The 24005-nt window shown below is 35.9% G+C and overlaps 1 protein-coding gene across 1 annotated transcript in view; it reads left to right on the top strand.

The window, feature by feature from the left end:
• The first annotated feature begins 9790 nt into the window (after window positions 1-9790).
• Window positions 9791-24005, top strand: part of LOC145679678 (sodium- and chloride-dependent glycine transporter 1-like) — an 85081-nt gene continuing 70866 nt past the window's right edge. The window contains exon 1 of the mRNA XM_081750252.1: window positions 9791-10161. The gene's annotated coding sequence lies outside the window, so the exon portion shown is untranslated. The remainder of the gene's footprint in view (window positions 10162-24005) is intronic.

Here is a 24005-nt window from a genome sequence, read left to right as displayed (position 1 = left end):
GACCACAACTGTGAGACTGTGTGTAAGTAGACAACCACCAGAGCCCTCTGCTTTCGTTACGATACTTCGACTTCTTTTTGCATTGCACAATCTATGGAGAACTTTTTGCTCCAATCAGTTACAGATTTACATGTTTTCAGTGATACAAGTGGTGGTCAAAACTGCAATCATTCAATGACATGAATGCTTTTCAGCCTGACCGTATCATAACGGTTCCCACTATACACCAATATTTGCCTGTCAGAGGTCACAGTTTTTACCATGTGACCGAAATTTTGCTGTAATCAAACCAGAACTCAAACGACACAATCGCATTTATTTACCAGCACAGTATAACCACATGATTACGAATGCAACAAATACTGATCCTCCATTTCAGGTTTACGAAGTTGTCAATGGAGAAATCTTAGATTTTAAACATTGGTGGTAACCGCTTTAGAAATCTTCAGGTAGCATTGTGGACAAAACAGTGAAATTCCAAGTAAGTAAATAGAGACACTGTTTACAAAGCAGAATCTCCAGGTTATGTCCAAGCTCATAAGTTTATCAATGGACTAAGAACTGATATTTTTCGATTACTCAAAAGTAATGTCACAAACGTTGCACTGCCAACGTCAAAGGCATACGATTGGCAAGTCTCGATCAATCAGAAAAAGATCAACGATTCTTCACAAATCATCAAACACATACCTGACCAATACAAGCAGTTTTATAGGATGATTTGTTCATGGAAAACCACTGATCAAGAAACTGTAGAAAGATGCAGACGGATAGGACCCTATGTAAACCCATTCTAATGTGACAACGTATTTTGCTACGTATTTTGTTCAGTTGTCTATTGTATTACTTTTCTTGCTGTACGAATAACATGTGCTGTACAGAAAAACGAACGGTGACAATAAAAGTGTTAGAAGCCTAATATGCGTGATATTTCGAATACATATATCCAAGATTAACATACAACATTGCATTCAACATGTACATTTTCATAGCTTTCTATCAAACTGCACATTACATACCCTACACACAATTACAATTGCACCCAACTTTAATTGATTGGAAAAAGGGAATATTTTTTCCATTTTTAAGCTTTTCTAACCAATTCCAGGGCTGCAATACAAGATTCTTCTTGTTGTCTTAGTGTTTGTTAGTTGTTTTGCTACAAGTAATCAATTATACACTTTTTGCAACAAATACAAACAACGCTTCTAGAAGGTTTTTTAACGTTATTGAAAACTTAGGTCTGATGCACTTATTCCCTTTTTCCAATCAGTGATTCATTTATGGTGATCTTTTTTTTTTTATTATTATTTTTGAAAGGGGCTGTAGCCCCATTATCAGTCACTCTTACATGTAAGGACATTGGAGCATTAATTCTGTGACATTTGTGATTAATCTCACGCTTACTGGCATTCCGAAAATAAATTTTGGGATTTTGGTAACATATCACCCACCACCTTTTTACGACCCTTGCCCCCCAAAAGGGGGACCTTCGCAAAATAATGTTTGAGACGGCTTTACTAGCTTTGTGAATGAGTGTTTTTGCATTTTGTAACAAATACAACTCATTTGCTCCAAAATCTTCACGAATAATTATTGGAGAAAACTGCTTCTAAAATTTAACATTGAATCTCCCATAAGGAAAATGAACTTTCGTGTTTACACCCCTAAAAGGGGGGCTAAACAGCAATTTTCTCTTATTTTCTTTAGAAATTCGAAAAATTCAGATATTTCTCAATAAGAGTGCCAAATTTTACATTAATAGTGTATAAACTTCATCTTCTCCCAGCGCTGTAGAAAATAACACGAATTATGGAACAGTCTGTATATATATATATATATATATATATATATATATATATATATATATATATATATATATAATGTGTTTTGCTGCTTTACTTTTATTTAGGTATGTGTAACGAACAGGCTGGTAGCCAGCCCAAAACTCTAGGGGGGGCCCGATCCAACCATATTATAGTTCATCACCATATTATAGTTCATTTGCAAGCCTACCGTGAAAAATTCAGGGGGCCCGGCCCCCCCAGACCCCCTTGGATACGGACGTGGTAACGAACACGATTCTTTTGATTTATAATACGTGTAAACACAAAAGAAAAATATAAGGACCTCCAAATCAAAACGAGCTTTGTGCACATGTGAACGAAATTAAGTATTTTACGGATTCCTCACAATGTGCATCGATCTGCGAAATCAGTTTGGTAAGAAAAAAATTTACTACGAAAAACTCGTCTGAAATATCACGTTTGCATATGAAATGATTGATTCCACACATAGATTTTGGCTCTCCTGAAAAATTCTAGCAGATAAAGCATGTTTTGGTTCAGAGGTCCTCAAATGAAATAAATGGAAATTGAATACTTACTTATTACTTTAATTTAATGTGCGAAATTAACGGGAGGAATGAGGGAAATTCCCTCTGTGGTATTGGATATCTCCTATAAGCTTTAGATTTTCTCATGTTAATTTCTGTGAAGCACACTTTATCCACCCTTTAAAATGCGCCTTAATTCGGGTACTGCTTAATTTAATTATTGTTTAAAAACAAACTTCGAGTTTGTAGTTTTTATTTGATTGCAACCTAGTGATTTATTGGGTATGATCCCAATTAATCTTTGCGTGATCCTTTAGCTCGGTTTAACCGCATAACAGCAAGGTAAGGTGTGTTGCATACACAACAGTTATTAATAAAATTAAATGTAATTGCTCAATATTTCCTTTGATTAAAAGATTATTAGGTCAACATTTTTCCTGGACAACTCTGATGAAATTCATAACGCTAATAGAGCTTTATGAGTAATCTAAGGTAAGGCGCGCACACACACACACACACACACACACACACACACACACACACACACACACACTCACACTCACTCACTCACTCTCACTGAAAACACCAGGATTAGTCAGGATAATCAGCGCTCTACTGTACTAACTCACTCACTCACTAAATCACTTTATGGCCTATGGAACCCGGAGGTTCAATGCCGCGTTCACAAAAGCTCTCCACTGACTTCCATCCTTAGCCAACTGGATCCAGTTTTTACTTTGTATTCCTATTTCTGCGAGATCAATCTTAATATTGTCCTCCCATCTGCACCTAGGTCTTCCTAATGGTCATTTCCCGATTGGTCTTCCAGTCGAAACTTTAAAAGCGTTTCTACTTTTTTCCATCCTAGCTACATGACCTGCCCACCTAAGCCTCCTAGACTTGATGACCCTAACAGTGTTTAGTAAACTGTATACATTATGTAATTCCTCGTTATGAAGTTTCCGCCATTCCCCATTCCCATTCCTCTTGGGTCCGAATATTCGTCTCAGGATCTTGTTCTCAAACAGGCCGGTAGCCAGCCCAAAAATGTAGGGGGGGCTGAAGTTAGGGGGGGCCCGATCCAAAAATATTATAGTTCATCACCATATATAGTTCATTTGCAAGCCTACCGTGAAAATTTTAGGGGGGGGCCTAGACCCCCCTGGATACGGGCCTGTTCTCAAATACTTTGAGTCTATGTTCTTCCCTCAGAGTAAGCGACCATGTTTCGCAACCATACAGAACAACATTCATGATTATTGTTTTATATATTTTAAGCTTCGATTTCCTCGACAGAATTCGCGACGACAAGAGATTTTGAACTGGATAATAACACGATCTTCATATTTTATTTAATTGAACTTGATAAGAACATTATTTGGTTTCTTTCAGAACATCCATGGATTCCATACAAAGTTGAAGGACCAAAGAATTTGTCGAAAAGAGAGCAATCGGAATCGGTTAATTCAACGTGATCAATGAAGCAAATGAAGCTGGCAGAGTGTGAAGGGAGACGGGCTTGTACGCAAGAAACAGTTGATAAGCTTATTATTGATTTTGTTACAAAAGGTCTTCATCCCTTAGCACAGTTGAAAAGCCAGAGTTTATGGGACTGATTAAAGTATTGCAACCTATTAAAACTGTAATGTGTCGAAAGATTTGTGCAAGGATCGAGAAGGGAATAACTGAACAAAAAGAGGAGTTAATGCGAATACTTGTGGATGTTCCTTACGTAGCTACTACTGTAGGTTGCTGGAAATCCTATAACAGATGTTTTCTCGGTATGACATACCACTGGATTGACCCAACTACTCTCTCAAGAAAACTGTCAGTTCTAGCTTCCGGACTAATCAAAGGCCATATAACATTTGATGTCGTGTGCGAAAGAAATTGAGAAGATACACCAAGAATATGCTATTCGCAATAAGGTTGTTTGAACAATTACAGACAATAGCTCAAACTTTATAAAGGCATTTTTCAAATTTATTCGTCCTGCTTCGAACAGTGGGAAAGAGGAGGAGTGCGAGAGTGAAGATGAGGTCATGGAATTTTATTGAACTGCGTCCAATTTTGAAGAGGGCAGAACGGGAGACATTATTTTGCCAAGCCATGAGCGGTGTGCTGCTTATACAATGAACTTAATAGCAACGAAGAATGTAGAAAACTCTGAAAGTGGTCGTAATCAATAAATTACAAAGTAGATCCACACAACCACTGTTACGCTTTGTGGAATAAGCATAGCAGTATCCCAATATCTCATGATGATCTTGGAAAGTATTTACAAATTCTGAATGCAACTCATTGGAATTCCTTCTACAGTGCGTTCCTGTGCCTAAAGACTCTTCTTGTTTAAAAAGAACGAAACGATGAATGTCATTTGCGATCGCTTAGGTCTCTCAAGGTTTAGAAAACACGACATAAAGTTTATTGTTGAGTACTGCAGTAGCGTCGTGGGTCCTCCTGCTCAGATTCTTGATGCCATTTAAGGGGAACATAATGCGTATATGGGTTTATTGCTTCTCATGTTCAGTCTGCCAAGAAGACTCCTCAAGAAGAAAAAAGAAACAATGGAGTATTGCACACCACTAGCGCAATCATTAATTGGTGCAATCGATGAGAGATTCAATTCAGTATGGTGGAGAAGAGATCTGATATTGGCTGCGTGTTTGCATCCAAAGTTCCAGCATTCATGGATCCTGGACCCTGAAACAGAAGCGAAAGCAAGATCTATTGTGATGGAGGAAATTCAGAAAGCAAGTCTACAGGGGCCTAAAGACGGAAACCGGGCTACTTCTTCCCAGAATTGCAATGAAGATAGTACAGTTGACTTGCAACAACCAGAACCGAACAATGTTACTGATTTGAATGCTGCAAAATGCTGCCCTCGCCTCACACAACAGTTGATTCTCTCAAAACGTGCTGGATGGAGCGGAACGAGCTTTCAGTGTTCAGCAGGTGACGTTTTCCGCAATAAACGTGGCCGTCTTACGGACAAAACATTTTGACTTTCTACTAATTTTGAAGTATAGTGATCCATAAGAACAGGTTTTGCAGTGAACATTTATTGATTGCAACATGAACACGTTCTGTATATAATGATAGCAGTATATCTTCAAAATTATGTGAAAACTAGGGCTCATAGTATGCTAAAATAGTGGAAACTAATCTTACAATGATTGATTTACAGTGACAAGTGCGATATGATAAACCATGTTGATTAAACTCACAAACTGCAATGACTGCTAAGTATAATAAAGAAATGTATATTGAGTGTGGAGGTGTAATGTGTTGATTGGTTATCGTGACAATGATATAATTATTTTCTATCACCATATTCTTTCAACTATACATTATTCAGCGTAAGCTCTAAACTCCGATAAACAAAATATTTGTATCCTTCCGCTTGTCACAAATACGATTGGCTAGTGATGTATCACTCCCACCTCCACGGGGAGGAGCAAATTATACACGTGCATTTTGACAATACTGTCTCGTGTTGTCCAGATACAGCAGCAGCAGAAAAGAAAGAAAAGAAACTCGAAAGATTTTTTAAAATAGTATTTGAATTTAGCTCGTAAACAATTGTTGCTTAGTGAGTAAAGGTTTGCCTTGTTGGTGTTTCACCACAACACTCGTGGAACCGGGATTCATGCCAGTCATCTTTCAGACTTTAAAAGCAGAACACCCGTCTACAGTTGAGTTGGCGTCATAATTACTGCGCATGCGTAGTGTTTATTTCTATTGTTTCATTAGCCACACTCGATTGCAGTATTATTAGATAATCCGTATTATATTTTTGTCATTTATAATAATATAGCAGTTTTATATGAAGCTTCATAGTAAAAGTAATAATGAAATCACATGAACTATTTTGCGGAGGAGTACAAGCGTCGGTAGGACAACAGCAAATCAGCGAGATTTAGTTTCACGTGGCTTTGTTTATCGCAGTTTAGAGCTTACGCCGAATAATGTATAGAATAAGTAGGCTTTTAATTAATTAATGAAACATCAAAACTTCGATGTAAAAACTATTGCAAACTGTTTCACACGATATGATTATCCTTATAAATCAATAATTAAGAATAAGGGTTAATATACAATTTTTTACTTTTCAAAATATTCTTTTATTTGTCAATAAATATGTTTACATTATGCTACAGCAACCAGGGGTAAAAGTGAGAGGAAACGCGGGGGGACGTTGTTACCTCACTTCCAAAAAATATCTATGGCGTCCTCCACTTCCTAAAAAAATTACAATGGCCAAAGATTGGCACGGGGGACAGCGTGACTTCATGCGTCTCCCTTACCCTTTCAGATTCACTTTTACCCCTGACAGCAACCATGAATAGGGCAATACACACTGTAAAAGATCCTACACTTTTTTTGTACGAGTAAACTACAACGAGTTTTGATCACTTCTTTAAAAACACAATGCAGAGTAAGTATATTTTTCACTATTTACATTAATGGTAAATAATTATTTAACAAATAGCATCAACCACTACTGTAAAAGTAATTCCCTACTGTCATTAATCAATTAATCGTGTACATGTATCCATAAGTGGGAGAGCAGGCCTACCCAAAATTAAAATCTTAAAGCCTCCCTTGCTATCTTTCGTGCAAATCTAGAAATCTTTATGATGAGAGCAACTTATCCTATAATCAAATATTATTAATACTTTGAAATAGTTTAGACAGACGTTTCATTCTTTCTTTTTGTTTGTTTTAATCAGTGCAAATAACGATTAGATGGGCAAGTAGGCTCTACAGTAATCTCGATTTTCATTGCCACATTAGTATATGTGGGTGTTACCGTACTGTGTTTAAGTCAAATTTAAGTAAAAAAAGAAAAATAAAAAAAGAATAAATAAAAGAAAGAGTGTATCGTATTGTGTTGTTAAGTGTACATTATGGATTTACAGAAGTCGACATAAAAAGAATAACTCGCTGCACTGTTGCCAGGTATGTGCTAACTACAGTAGAAAGCTAGAAGTGTAAATATAGTTGTTGTCTTATGAGAGTTTGTTTCATTCAGCAGTGAGGCCATATGAGTCATAGACCTGCTGCTTAAGGTAGAATTCAAACCATATGAACTCCAAACCGGAAGTCAACCCCGATCTCCCGCGCCGAAGGTGCGCACGCTGACCATATAGCCACGAGGGTACTCCGGTACAAGCATAGTATACCATTCTTTTACAAACACATATTTACAAACAAACAAAAAGAAAATGAAATCTTTCAAGTTTACGTTCCCTCCTAACCCTATAGACTTAAGGTTGATTTAAAGGGAAAAGTTTGACAATAGATGTCACTACAGTCTTCGTATCTCTCATGTATTTTTTACCTTTCACGAAAACTCACGATTTCTCTTACAAATTTCAATCTTAGAGACTTCAAATTTTTAGAAAAGGAACTTTGTAACCTATCGAAGGCAATAATTCGTGCCAATTCTTTATTTAGAATTTTCGTCATTGTTGGAATGGCTTGATTGTTGAAATGGATATTCAAGCCTTTACCAATATACGGTGTAACTGTTTCAACAATGAAGAAAATTCTAACTTAAAAAATCGGCACGGATTGTTGACTTCAATAGGTTATGAAGTTTCTTCTCTAAAAATTTGAAGTCTCTAGGCTGAACCTTGCAAAAAAAAAAAAAAAAAAAAAAAAATCGTGAATTCTCATGAAAGATAAAAACTACATGAGAGATACGAAGACTGTAGTGATATTTATTGGCAAAGCTTGTCCCTTTACACCAACCTTAAGGAGACAGCTAATTAATATAAATAAATGGTTATGAAGGAATTGGTAAAATGAGGTATGGAAGGAAATGGAAGACACCCCCCACCCAAAAAAAAGCAAAGACACTCTTGTGTGCCACAAGCTTACAGTTTTCATTGAGTGTTTCCAACATATCAAATGAGCGAAAAAGTTTCCATATCTTTCTGGATACATTAGTCAGAGATGTATTTCCTCCCAATTAGGTGGTGCATGATGGCACGGTGGTAGAACGCTTATACCTCTGGTGCATGGGGTTCTTCGATCCCCGGTCAGGAAGTTTGTGGTGTACAACATCGTGTTCGTAGTTTTTCTCGGGGTGCTCCCTTTTCCTCCCACATTCGCGTTCCACCAATTCTTCCATCATTCATTTGCTTTACTCACGATTCTCCCTTAGCCCAATGGTCATGAACGTGGTACATTAAACTGAGAGATTTCATTTAATTTCTCCTCCCAGTTAGATAAAACCTCTAAGAATCTGGTAGAGTTTCTGTGTCACGTGCCGATCCTGGATGTCAGGTGGTATCCACGGGCGCCGATCCTGGGCAGATACGGGAGCCCGCACCCGCCACAGTTTGATTGGAATTTGAATATGCTGCATTCGCTTGAATTTTTTTGCTTTGTTATATGACATATCCAGGGACGTACGCAGGGGGTGGGTCCTGGGGGTCCGGATCGCCCCGAAATTTCGACTTTTGTGTAAATTTAGCCTAATTTTAGGGGCAATTTTAGGAATTTTAATATAAAATATCCTCATATTGATTTGGACCCCCCCGGAAAAAATTCCTGCGTACGCAACTGGACATACCTGATGCTCTGCGGCCAAGAAATCGGTACCGATAGTCGTCTCCAATTCGATCAGAGAAATGGGTGACAAAAAGAAATATTTTCGAGCTGAGTTTTAAGTATGTAAATGGCAGCAACATAATATTCAATAATAATTTTAAAAAAAGTAAAAATGTTTGCAACAATAAGTGAAAATATCCTAATGTGCATGAACCATTAATTAGCCTATTCCACATGAAGTACATAAATAGGAACAATAAGATTCAAAAGTCAACTTTAACCTAAAGAAGAACATTTTGTCAACTAAACTGAAGCCCCAAATAAACAATTAGCTACCCAGAAGAAAAGGTACACAACGATTAATATCGTTATCTCTTCTACAAACGCCGAGCATCGTCTGTCTGTGGCTGTGCGCTTCTCTCGTTTTGCTCCTGTAGTGATGCAATATCACCAGCCTATTTAGCATTATTTTTGCGATATGATCTAACCTTATTACTCTATTAACCTTGAGTTCATTGTTTTTAAGCTTACTTAAGTGAGGCAAATAGTAGTTACCAAGGTACCGGTATATGAGTAGTTACTAATGCTTTAACTATTTTTTTCTCAATCCTACCCCTTCCCCCTCCATTTCAATGATGTACTTTGCATCATGGCCCGTCATGCGGAAACCACAGTACTATATTGCTAGTTTTCACGTGTCTTTGGTATTCACTATTTTTTTTTTTTTTTTAACCAGATTCACTCATATTCGTTTAATCTCAGGCGCAAACAAAATGAGTCAGTGCAAAAGAGGTAGAAAAAAAAAAGATAAAAACTACAGTTTCGGTTCTGCATTATTTTAACCGTAGTCTTTTTAGTCGGTTTTCTTGCATTTTGAAGTAAGTTCGTTCTTTGGTGGTATGATGCTATTAGTTTTAACAAGATCCGTTCATAAATCATTTGTTAATCTTCTCTGATTGAACAATGCATATTTTCCTTTTCCACGTACAAAGAAACATCCTACGAAGTGGTGAAAAATACTAGTTCAGAGCAGCTATACAAATATAGACGAGCATAAAATGTCAGGGCCTGTCTGAATGATAAACAACGTGTTATTGAACTTAATCCCACAAACATAAAACAAGCTTCTTGCATTTTTATTATCTAAAAGGGTAGAAGTAGACGATTTGTACGTATGGAGTTGTAGTTACTCAAATACTCAGTGGAAAAATGTTGAAAAAGTCGTCTCATTTTTAGTTTTCGCATTTACTGTAATTTAAAACGCAGTAAGTATGAACTATATGTTATCTTTTATTAGTTCGTTATACTAATTAACACTTTGAGTTCTGGTTCATTTATGTCAATTGTTCTCTGCTCCTGACCATATGTTGACAACTTTTAAAAATTACTGGATTTATATTTACTAACATTCCTTAATAAAAGTTTTGTTGAGGCAAGGAGATGTGATCGACATTTTACAAAACAATACAGAATTTGTTGAATAGTATTTTAAACAAGAATTTTAGGAATGATCAAAAAAATAATGGATCAAAAAAGATTGCGATCTTGGCCAAGAATTTTAGGAATGATCCAAAAAGTGCATTAAAAGATTGCAATCTTGGCCAACAATTAGTTTTTGGATCAGGGGCCACAATTTTTTTGAACTGCCTCTAAATCGAGTTTTTGTATTTGGCTCGGAATAAGCACATCATGCTGAATTAAGTGATAGTTTGGATTTGGCTACACTATATGTAGTTCTCCAGATATAAGGCGTACAAGAAAATTTTTGGTTGCAATATATTGGATCTTTTGACGTATTTTTGGATCAGGGACCACAAAATTTTTGAACGGCCCCTAAATCGAATTTTCGTATTTTTCTTTTTTTACGGAATAAGCATATCATACGGAGTTAAATGATAATTTGGGTTTGGCTACACTATAGGCCTATGTAGTTCTCCAGTTATAAGACCTAAAAGAAAATTTTTGTCTGGAATATATTGGATCTTATGATCCAAAAATATTGTGAGCCCTTGCTGCTGGTTTAGTGGCTTGCATCTAGCTAGTGCATGGAGTTCCAGTTTCGATTTCTGGGGGAAGGGAAGAGTATTTAAATTTGAACGCATTATGGAGGTATGAATTCCACTTTAATATGTTGGTTTACACCTTGTGTAGTCAATGTCCCTTCCAGGCGAACATCCAAGGAGGGCGGCGGGGGGAACCACACTCCAGAATAAAGAAACATTACATGTTACTCTTGTACAGGCTACGTCTTTTTCCAAAGGGTGTCCCTTGGGAATCTCCCTTATATTTTTATCCCCCTCCAGGACATTTTCTGAAGAAAAAAAAACTGCATGTGGCTTTGATACTGAAAGAGACACAAAACTGCAATCCAAGCAATTGAAATACTGAGTACATGTGATAGTTATTCTTACATTTTATTACAGTAAAAGCTCCTTATTCGCGCTTCCTTCATTCGCGTTTTCACTATTCGCGGATTAAAAAAATGCAACCCAATTCCTATATTTGCGGCTAGATTTCTTTATTCGCGCATCTAATCAGTACATACATAAATAATAATAAAAAGGATTCCAATAGGTATCCAACCCAATATCCTTTGTAAACGCCGTCAAATGGACTAATAAAATGTAAAATAGACCTTATTACAACTTTGCCTAAAGTATGTTGTTAAATGATATCGCCGCTGTATTGGCTCGGACTTTGACATAAACTGCCTTCGCCGCGATCGGTGTTTTTGAGAATGTAAACAAACAGAATGAAAGCAACCTTATTACTCAATGAATAAAGTATATTTTTTAATGCAGCCACATTATTAGACGTTCCGTCCTTTGGTAAGAGCCGCTTTGCGTGTTTTATTGTTTCGTCTTTCTATTCATTACAAAAATCGTGATCGAGTAACATGTCTTTACCGCTGTCTTCCTAATTTATACAGTAATGTCAACTAAAAAAAATGAGAAACGAGTTTCGACACGAAAAAAATCTGTGTTACCGCTTAAAGTGAAAATAGAAATGCTTGATCGTTTACGCCTTGCAGAGTCGTTTGCATCCATATCACGCTCATTCAATGTCAACGAATCAACTGTACGATCGATAAAAAAATCCGAAGATAAAATAAGGTCGTCTGTAGCTTCAACTTCACTGTCAGCGAAAATTGTTCGTGATCCAGCAATAGAAAAAATGGAAGTGGCGTTGTCATTATGGATCAAAAACCGCAACCAAAAAAGGGTGCCCCTGAGTGGTCCAATGGTCCGGGAGAAGGCAAAGCGTCTTTACGCTCATTTTAAAGAACCTGATGGTAGTTGTAGTGGTGAATGTACAGATGGAGGATTTCAAGCATCGGAAGGTTGGTTCAATAAATTTAAGGTGAGACAATCATTGCATAACATTAAAATCGTTGGAGAAGCTGCATCTGCAGACACTGCTGCAGCAGAACGATATCCAGAAGAATTTGCAAACTTAGTAGCTGATGGAGGATACAAACCTGAGCAAGTATTTAATGCAGACGAAACTGCATTGTTTTGGAAGAGAATGCCAAACAAAACATTCATTTCTAAAAGCGGAAAGTCTGCTCCTGGATTTAAGGCAGCAAAGGATAGAGTTGCATTGCTGCTATGTTCTAATGCATCTGGAGATTGTGTCATTAATCACTGATGCTTTACGGATCGTTAAATCCTCGGGCTTTAAAAGATCAAAACAAGGACGACCTGCCAGTGTTCTGGCGTGCTAATAAGAAAGAGTGGGTTACAAGCGCTATTTTTTGTGACTGGTTCCGGAATTGTTTCGTTTCTGAAGTTGAAACTTATTTTAAAAAAACAGAATTTAGACTTTAAGGCAGTTCTAGTTTTGGACAATGCACTAGGTCATCCTCGCGAACTTGAAACTATGCATCCAAATATGAAAGTAACATTTTTACCTCCCAACACGACGGCTTTGCTTCAACCTATGGACCAAGGAATAATCCAGGCCTTTAAGCTCTATTACATTAGACGAACCTTCAAAATCGTATTGGATAATATGGAATGTAAATCCTGATATGAATGTTATGGAATGCTGGAAGAAATTTGACATAGCAAAACGCATCGTAAACATAAAAGAATCATTGGAAGAACTGAAGCCACACACATTGAAGTCATGCTGGAAAAAACTGTGGCCTGCTCTGACTGCGGAAAATGACGAAGAATGTGTGCAAATTCAAACTTTGACTGCAAACATAGCCGAAATTGCGAATGGAATAGGACGAGATGGGTTCGAACAGATATAATCAAGTGACATTCAGGAATTGCTTGAATCGCAAGATGAAGATTTGACTGAAACCGACTTGGAGGAAATGTTAAATTCACAGCCCATTGAAGAAGAGGCTTCAACAAGCACTGGAAACGTGACATTTAATTTGAAAAATCTTAGTGAAGGTTTAAGAATGGCAAATGAGCTTTGTGATTTCTTTATGAAAATTGATCCATCTATGGAACGAAGTCTTATTTTTAAGAGGCAAATTGCTAATGCCAGTGCTGAATATCAGTCTGAATTGAAGGAGCTTTTAAAACTGCCAAGCAAGAAAAAATTACAAAATTCTTCAAACCATTACCTAAGCCTGAAGATAATAATTAATCAATATGGTCAAAAACTTCAATTACAGTAAATTGATTGTTTTATATATGTATTTGTTTTTTTTTTTTTATTTATTTTGTCACCTAGGAACGTATCCCCTATAATCCCATATAAATTACCATTCCGTATTCACGGTTTCTGTATTCGCGGCATATTTATGGAACATATACCCCGCGAATGAAGAGCTTTTACTGTACAGTACTTATTTTTCACTTCAAATATGAACATATAAGTAATGGAAGGGCCAAATAGTTATTTGTGCTATGAAATAAGCGAAATAACAAATAATCTTATACTTTTTACCCATTTAATTTCAAAGCAAATCCTGATTGAGGTTTCCGAGGGTTTCAGGAAAAGAGATGGAGTATATAGTCAGTTCTCTTTCTTGAAGCTTCATGTAAACAAAGTGAAAATACTTCTGAATAGAAAAGAAAAATGTAAATAAAATAACCACAAGATTGTTTTATAACAAAAATTATAGGCCTACTTAAGGTTCATTGTAATAAACTATTTTTTTTTTTCTTAGTGCTCAACTCAAAGATTGGTACTTTTGGAATTATACATAACTGCAAATGCTTTACAAAATAGTTTTGAAATGTTTGAAAGCACAAGTTAACAGTATTGTTCAGTATTTTTCAGTTTTTCAATATTTTAATTAGTTGCAATATGGCCATTGCTGAGCAGGGCAAGGGCGCCGATTTCTCTATAAATTTGGGGGGTCCATTCAGATGCAGAAGGCATATATGAGGATTTTAAGACAAATTGCATTCAAATTATGCCAAATATTATATATTCTTAAAAATACAATAAGGGGAGTCCACATCAGCTTTAGGGGGCCCGGGCCCCCTCGCTCCCTCCAGGATCGGCGCCCTTGCTGGAGAGCCAAGTTTTTGAGGGTGTCTAGCCCCTCCAGGGTCTTCTTAACTTCACCACTAACAATTCATTATTAAGTACAACAAAACAAGATATTGTTCAATTATTGCTTCGTTGTTCGTTTGTACTGTACAATGCAGTAGATGTAGACCTACATTCAACATAGAATAGCACTGACCTTCATTGCGTTCTAAGCAATACTTTTCTGATACAATCCTTTCACAGATTTTTTCACGTGTATATTCTCTTTGACATACCAATTATATACATCAATACTAGGAGTTCTTTCAAGTGCATTGTGGAAAGCAGCTACCATAAACGTGCCCACCAAAAATTTTCTGGGGGGGGGGGGAGAGGCAGTACCTTTGCTTTCACTCAACACTGTGAGCTGAATTTAAAGAAAGGCTTATGGTACTACAACCATCCCCAAATTTTCAAAATGTCATATGAAATTAATAAAAGTGCTGTAATTTGGGTTACATCCTATCAATGATGGGTAACAGGTTCTATTCCAGCGGCACGAAAAATCTTATTTATGGTTCTGTTGACAAAATTTATTCAAATTGATGGGGTTTCAAGGACAATGATATTGACTTGTATGTTTCGAGACAGCACAATGAATTTAAGGTCAGTGACTGAGCATATTATTCAAGTTCATGTCTTCATTTATTGGTTGCATTGTTTCCCATTTTGACGCTGAAAGTGGACCTGGAAGTGTCCTGTTAAGAAGCTCCTGCCGGGGACGAGAGAGCCTAGGTTTCCCCAATTTTCTTAGTGACAAAAATAATAGAAGCTAGAAGCTCTTATTTCTAATTTTTGAAAGTTTTCAGTAAACTCATGACTATCCTTTGGCTGGCTGGGGGCTCCACCCTCAGTCCCTCGCCCTTGCTCGGCTAACAGCCTCGCACCTCTTAAACCCAAAATTCTACCGAATTTCTAGTTTCTTTTCCTATTTGAACTATCTAAAAAAAAATAATAATAATAAGATTTTGTTTCCCAAGAAAACGCCCATTTAAATAACATGGGACCCTTTAGACACCTTAAAAATAATCACTTTTGGCAATTTTCCTGTCAGTTAGTCCCGGAAGGTTACAATGATGCCAAGTTTCATCATTCTAATCCTGCCAGAAGTGCCTAAACATTTTGGGGTGTAGAAGACGTCCCATATAAATAACATGGGAAAGATTTTTTAGTTCTCCATAAAACCACTCTAAAGTTGGAAATTTTTATTTTTACTGATTTACTTCGGTAATGCTAACGAAATCGTACAATCATACCGAACTTCAAGTTTTTACTCTTATCCCAAGTACCTAAAACATAGGGAAATTCTTCATCCCCCCTTACCCCCTAAAACTTATTATGGCAATTTTCCTGCCAGTTAGTAACGGAAAGCTACAATCATGCCAAATTTCAACTTTCCACTTCAAGCGGAAGTATCCCTTTAATTCATGTCAGTTCATGTAGTTCTATATATATTTAGGATTAGGGCCGCGGTGGCTCAGTGGTAGAGCGTTCACCTCTGGTGCTTGAGGTCCTGGGTTCGATCCCAGATCTTTGTGGTGGACAAACACCGTGTGCGTGGGTTTTCTCGGGGTTCTCCCGTTTCATCCCACTTTCTTCATTCCACCATTTCATTCATTACCGGCACTCATCATCACCGTCTCCTTTAGCCTAACCGGCATAACCGTGGGACGTAAAACAAAGATTTCATTTCATTTCATATTTAGGATTAGTCTGGGTTCTGGCTGCCCCCAGTTTTTATCTTCTAGATCCGCCACTGATTGTGCCATATCTATTGCTATTTTATTCTATTAGTATTAAATTGAGTTCGTTGATGGAGGTTATAGCTATTCAGTCCTGAAGTGGTAGAAATCAATCCTTTCCGGCTTTAACATTGATCGCTTTGGAGTAAAAATTTACAATAGATAGCGAGAAGCGGTTTTCTGTAATCGATTAAGTGTTCCTAGAACACATATCATTTTCATCCTCCAATCTCTACTGTAACCAGAAGTGTTAGAAACCACTACAACTTCTGGTTTCAATATCAGTGGTGCCCACTCCCCTTTATGTCCATGACGCACCCCCCGCAATTGTCTATCCATAGGTATTCTTCCATGAAAAAAAATCTTTTCGATTAATTTTACCCCCCCGCCAAACATATTTATATAGATTTTTAACCCCCCCAAATATTTCAATGACGCAGTTTGCGTCATAGCCCCCCTTGTGGGCACCCCTGTCAATATTAATCTACCCATACAGAGCACAACAATAAGACATAGCGAGAAACGGTTTTTAATCGATTAGCGCTCTAAAAGAAGGTACCATTTTCTCTCTTAACCTCGGATGGTGAAGCGGGGGACCTTAGACCCCCCACCGGCTGCTTTTTCGTTATTCACTCTAACAAATAAGTTGAAAAGTATTGATATTCTTGCTATGTGTCGGGGGCCGCGGTCGCTCAGTGGTAGAGCGTTCACCTATGGTGCATGGGGTCCTGGGTTCAAACCCTGCTCCCGCCAAGTGAACTTTGTGGTGGACAAACACAGTGCGTGGGTTTTCTCGGGGTTCTCCCGTTTCCTCCCACTTTCTTTATTCCACCATTTCATTCATTACTCATCATTACCGTCTCCTTTATCCTAACTGGCATAATCGTGGGACGTAAAACTCAAATATTTCATTTCATTTTTTCTAGCTATGTGTCGCTTTGTAAACTACTGTCTTTTGGAATCCTTGTGCTTACTTTTGGCTCGGCCATTTAACGACGAAATAACATTTAATCGTATTGGGGTACCTTAGGTACCCCGCTCTTCACGTATACGATACCAAAATTTTTCATTCATAATAAGTAAGAACGGGGAGCCTAAGGTCCCCCAAACATTTCAACTTAATTTATAAACTTCTAGCAGAAATTCGTTGCATCTAAATATGTTCCAATTTATTTTTTTTTAAGTATAATAATGTAATTATTTTAAAATTATGCTCAAATAAATATTGTGAGATTCCTTTAGTGTTAAAATTTCCCACTCATAAAAAATCTAAAATACGTGGAACGTATGAGGGAAAAGAAACGTAATATTTCAAAATAATTTTTACCAGCACGTTGTCGCCTTCTCAGTCAAGTCTTTTTGGATTCAATGGAGATACAACGCTAGTTTTATACGTTCCCGGTATAAACATATCTGTAACAACATACATCAGGTGAAATTTCAAACATAAGTGACATAAAACAGTATTGCTCTACAATTTCACAAAATATGGTGCTGACGTTGGAGGCCAAACGGCACAAGAGTATACATGTGTTTACATTAATGGTCTCTCGAATAAGAATGAGACGAAATATGAACAAGGATATCAAGAAAGATATTGAGGCATTTCTTCCCGAAGCACTGTTAAAGGAAGGAACTGAAGAAGGGATGACTTCGGGTTAAAATCAGGGTAGAAATGCAAAACGAGGAAGGTGTTTCTTCTGCACAATGAAAGAATACAAGAAGTCCAAAATGAAATGAGACTTGTGCCATAAGTAAGTGTGTGCGAAACTCAAGTGTTTTGGGTGTGACAAAGCACAGTTATAAAGGAAATAATTGGACCTAGTAGTGCCCGAAAAATAAACTAAGGTAACCTAAGCTTTGTGTTATTAGGTTATAAAAAAAATTTGTAGACAAAGAAGGATAAAATGATTTAAAAAGATGTCTATATGTATATTTCTAAAGAGATATTATAATAAATGTGTTTAATATTTAACACAAAGATTGGGGTCACTTAGATGCCCCACTTTAACGTTCGGGTAACTTTCAGAGTTTGGCCGTCTGAGGGTTAACCTTCTATTCAAACCGGAAGTAGCAGCAATGAACTACTTCCTATTTTAACGTTGATGGCTATAGAGTAAAAAAAGGGCAATGAATAGTGAGAAGCAATTTCTGTAATGAGCTCCTCCGTGGCTAAGTGGTTAGCATACGCGCCTTCGGCGCGGGAGACCCGGGTTCGATTCTCGGCGGGAGTTCATGAGGTTCGGATTCCACGTTAATCAGTCGGTCCACGTCTCATATAGCCTTGCTGCTGAAAAGAGACGTTAAACTCAAAATCAACTCGTTAGTAGTAGTCTGTGACATACAACGAGAGATCTGTTTGTTGTAGTGACTCGCCTTACAGACACTTGGTCGGTCTGGGAAGCATAGCAGATAACTGTTTTGAGATTACATATGCAACTGACCACATACCCAGAACACGTCTGATCTGTTTGTGAATAAGGAATATTTTGCTTCAAATATAATTACTTCTGTAAGTTGGTCGCTTTTCAATGGAGCAGACGATATGATTGATTATATTGAACTATTGATTACAAGTAGAACTTTTAAGTAGGACGTAACGACGATCCTTATCAAATATTTCAAGATTGAAGCTAAAGCAGGTTGGTACTGGAACTGTGTGATTTGTTTATCAACTAGAAAATATAACGAAAAAAGGAAAAAAACTTGAAAATTTGTGGTGAGTTAGTTGTTATTGCTCATTCTTACTTTAAAAGATGTTCATTTGTGATTTGAACGCATAAATAATCGGTTACTTAATGACACTGTAGTTTGGTAGATAGCATTGTCAGATTTATTATATTTCTAAAAACAAAAATAACTTAGTAAAAATTAAAAATAAAGTTAATTAAATGAAAGGAGTTTCTCTGAAAGGATTTAGGAGAAAAAAGGAAGCTTTTCAGAAAAATAAGTTTTGTAAAGATCCTGAATTTTACCTTCCTGAAATTTAATTCAGTTACCTGCAGCTGATGTTGAGTATAATTCATGAAAAATAATTTAGTGATTCTAATGTTCATTTCTGTAATTTCTGTAATCAACTAATGGTCTCAAGAATATTTTTCATCTCCACCCTAATATCTCTAGTAAAACCGGAAGCGGTAGAAAATCTACTACCATTTCCGGTTTCAATATTAATTGAGAAAATTATCACGATATTCAAACCAAACTTCTTCACATGGTGTACACAAAAATCATTAAAGCTGCTCTAAGAAAATTTGTTCTAAACCAATTCTGCCAGTCAACTACCCATACTATCCAAAACATGAACCCCTCCCAAAACTTCACAGGGAATCATTTTAAATATGATAATTTGTAATTATGGTTAAGGTTGTAAATAAAACAAAATTTGACATTGGGTTCTCAGATAACATATTATTTTCTAAAATACATTCGTTTTCCTTTACGATTGCGACAGGATGAATTAAATTTTGCCAAAAAAATTTATATAAATTTGACAGTATACATCTTATGGCTTAAATTATAACAGACTCACTTAAAATTTGGCAACGAACCTCTTACAACTTGACAGCTCTTCAAAATTGTTCATTTAAATTCTGGCTATAGATATGTATGCTCTAAAATTTTGCTGGCCCTCTTAAAATTTGAAAGGAGAATACATATAAATCAAACATTCTCCAGTCTCCAGTAAAAAGTCTCCAAGTCTCCATGTCTCCAAGAAAACTCTAACAATTATATCTCTCGAGTTATATGGGTTTAAAGTCACGCGATGTCATGAAAACTGCGTGAAATGAAACTGCAATCTGAGCTTATTCCACTGACATTCCGCGTGATACATTATTCGCCAAAATACTACTTCGGAGGATACAAAGCCAGTTAGTCAATGACATCAAAGCTAGGAAAAATGAAAATGAACCTACTTCAATTACCGCTACAGATTTGAATGATTTTTTTCATTAATAAAATAAATGAAATAGTAAAGAAGATTAAGGCAAAAACTCATAGTAGAAATTTTTATAATTATCTGAATTCTATTCCTCAACCATCTTGTACTTTTAGCTTCAAATTAGTAACTGTTAAGGACGTTGAAAAAGCAATTTTGAAGATGAAAAATAGTTGTACCTGTGATGTATATGGTCTTAATTCTATTATACTTAAAAGTGACATACATTTTATTGCTGAACCTTTAACACACATTGTCAATAGTTGCATATTAGAGTCGATATTTCCTGATATGTTAAAGTAATTCCAGTACACAAAAAGGGCAATAATTCAGAATGTGACAACTATAGACCTATATCTATAATCCCTGTAGTAGCCAAGCTTGTTGAAATATTACTCAATGATCAAATAGTTAAATATTTTGAGAGTAATTCATTGTTTAGTAGCTCCCAATTTGGGTATAGAGAAGAATTAGGTACAATTAAAGCAACAACTTCTTTAGTTAAAGATCTTTTAGACAGTTTAGATAGTAAATACTTTACTAAAGTTAGATTTTATGACTTGTCAAAAGCGTTCGACACGGTATCTCATAAGATTATTTTAAGTAAATTAAAATACTACGGTTTTCAACATGATGCGTTAAACCTTATAAAATCATATTTATCAGACAGATATCAAAAAGTAGAATTCCATAATTCGAACTCCAAATACTTACAAGTGGGTTCTAGGGTACCACAGGGATCTGTTCTGGGTCCCATTTTATTCCTTATTTATATCAATGACCTTCCCAAAGTAGCTACTATTCCCGCTAAAGGCTATCTTTTCGCTGATGACTTTGGAGTCTGTGTAAGTTCTAAATCAACTATCGAAAGAGAACAATTAACCCAAAATATAACAACCGTAGTTGAGGATTGGTGTACCGCAAACCTTTTGTGTTTAAACCTGAGTAAAATACAAGATCTTAATGTTACATATAACAATCTAGATTACACAGAAAAATATTCTACAGTTAAATTTTTGGGATTTGAACTTGATTCAAAATTAAACTGGTATAATCACATTGAAATCACGGCAGCTAGTGTAACAAAGGGTATATACATGTTGAGAAAATTAAGAAGTTGCGTTAGTTTGAAAATCTTAAGAATTGTTTACTTTGCCCAAATCCACAGCTTTCTATCATATGGTACTATTCTTTGGGGTGGACCTAGTAACATTTATAAGCTTTTAAAGCTGCAAAAGAAAGCTGTCAGATTGTTATGTAGTCTTCCTTCTCGTAGTCACTGCAAACCTAGTTTCAAGCTACTCAAAATAATGACTCTTCCTGCTATTTTTGTTTTTCAATGTTTAATGTATGTAAAAGAGAATAGAGATAACTTCCCTGAACATTCCAGGTATCATTCATATAACACAAGATACAAATATAATATAATGGCAGGTACAATTAAAGGGTACAAGGTATTTACAATTATACCAAAACACAAAAGAGTTTTATTGGCACGTCTGCAAAATTATTCAACTCTCTCCCAAAAGCACTGAGAGAAACCTTAGTGGGTACTTTTAAAAGTAAACTCAAATCACTCTTATTGGATAATCCAATATATGATATAGAAGAGTTTTACGAAATTACAAAGCAATTAAAGTGAAAAATTGAAGAGCTATGAGAGAAATAAATAGACATGTATAGTACGAGTAGTTATCTATTGTATTGTGTTGTGATCGTTATTCTTTGTATTGGAATTACAATTGATATGTATTACAGTTATATCTTTATATATTTTTTTCTTTCTTTCTTTTCTGTATCCATATTTGTAAATATTATGTATCCAATTTTTTCCTTTTGTAAATATTGTATATGCATTTTAATCTGTAACTTTAAGATCTGACGATCGTAATGCTTTAGATGTCCTCTGAAGTTTCTGTAATAAAGACGATATGAATATGAATATGAATATTGATAATGAAGGTTTCTTTTACAGTAATTTGTGAATCAAATATTAATAAGTCAGTATATAGAATCACTCCCCCCCCCCTCTGTGGATAGTATTTTAGTATAAACATATTTCTTTTATAAAATAAGTATATTTTATACTCTTGATAATTTCCACATAAAACGCCACATTGAATTTGGGACTATTAGCAATGCTCTGGGGGGTAGCTACGAGGGGGGTCCACCGGGTTTGGACCTCCCAAAAATTTCGAAACTTGACTAATATTTTCTTAACGAACTATACTTGTTTAACAGAGAAACGATTGATGTAGGCTAAATATTTTATTTTACGCCTCATCATGTACTCTTCTTTTCTTATAAAAATAATCGTTCTATCATTTTTTCTAAAAATATAGGTGACAATAAGTAAGAATTACTTATCGTCTTTTCGGGTACAGTATAAGACAGGTTCCATATTATGTAGACGTATTGGACCTCCCTCAAATACTTTGGAACCCTCCCAGTTAACATTTCTGGGTGTAGAACTGGCAGTGCTGTTTGTTTGGATGTTCTTTGATTTTTGGCTTCTGTTACATGCTGATCCTTCATCTGGCGGGTTTCGAGGTTTCCTTTCCAGAACATATCACATTGGTAAGCGTTGGTTCGACTCATGTGGAAGTATATTGTGTTCATCGTGTATTGCGTAACAACCAAGACGGATGATTTGGAATGTAGTTTTTTTCTTTTATGTATGTATGTGTGTATGTGTGTGTGTGTGTGTGTGTTGATGTATGAATATGTTTTATTCGGAACTCATATACCAGTACCTCTTTTGTATCAGCTGGTTTGGTTTTTAATTATTAGGTTTAATTTTATTGTGTGTGCTTTAATTCTGTAAATAACCAACAAATTCTGAATGAATTGTATACCATGACTTCTGTAAATAACTTACAAAAAATATTGACCAGCTTTCAACTGAGGAAAAATTTACAATTAAGGCTTAGACAAAATAAGCAAAGGGCAATTCAGGAGAGTGTTCGAAAAAAAAATCCAGTTTAATTTTACAGGATACCTTATGGCAGTAGTGTTGTTTGCACCAGATACATTTCCTCAATTTATTTTAAATTTTCCCTGGATAAACTGTGAATAAACTGTGTTCAATGTACATTTTTTTATAACACTGATCTCTGCTACGAACTCTCTTCAGTCAACGCTGAAGAGGAATTCGGATCACTGTCAGGGACTGAGTTTGCTAGAATGAATCGTTCGCAATAATAATAATAATAATAATAATAATAATAATAATAATAATAATAATAATAATAATAATAATAATAATAATAATAATAATAATAATAATAATAATAAAATAGTGAATCTACAAAGCTTCTGAAATTAATATTAACTGTACCTATGGCGTCCGCAAAAAACGAAAAGTTTTTTTCCACATGAGAAAGAGTTGACACTTTCAAGGAATTGAATATCCCAAGAAAGGTTATCACCATTGGTTATGCTTTCCTGACAAAAAGACCTGACAATAAGAATACCAGAGTTCAACCAGCATGTATTAGACAGATTTTCTCCAATCAATGAGAGGACAATGGACTTACTAATTAATTAAAGTGATTAATCGAATAAAATGTTCTGCGTTTTTTATTATTTAAAAACAGAATTTTATTTAATTTAACATGTCACATAGCATTTGCATCTAAAGTTATGCTGATTAGTCAATGAGTCCACTTTATATCTTCTGTCTCTTATCGTTCGTACTGCAACACCCGAAACCACAATCCATCGGCCGCCACTGTTTAAAACTCCTGAAATAGTAATTATGAGGATCTAGCATAATTTGACCGAATCTAGCATAATTTCAATCAGGTTTTGGAATAATTCCGAGCTGTCAGTCTGGCAACGCTGACACGTGTCTTAATTCTTATCTCCTCGATGTATTTTTACACTTATTTGTTGCTTCAACCAAGGCCAGTTCAAGAAGTTTAATTGT

This window comes from Thermobia domestica, chromosome 2 (assembly GCF_964235325.1).
Source record: "Thermobia domestica chromosome 2, izTheDome1.hap1.1, whole genome shotgun sequence".
Taxonomy (NCBI): Eukaryota; Metazoa; Arthropoda; class Insecta; order Zygentoma; family Lepismatidae; genus Thermobia; species Thermobia domestica.
Note: the sequence above shows the minus strand (reverse complement) of the source record. Positions and strands in the feature narration are given on the sequence as shown.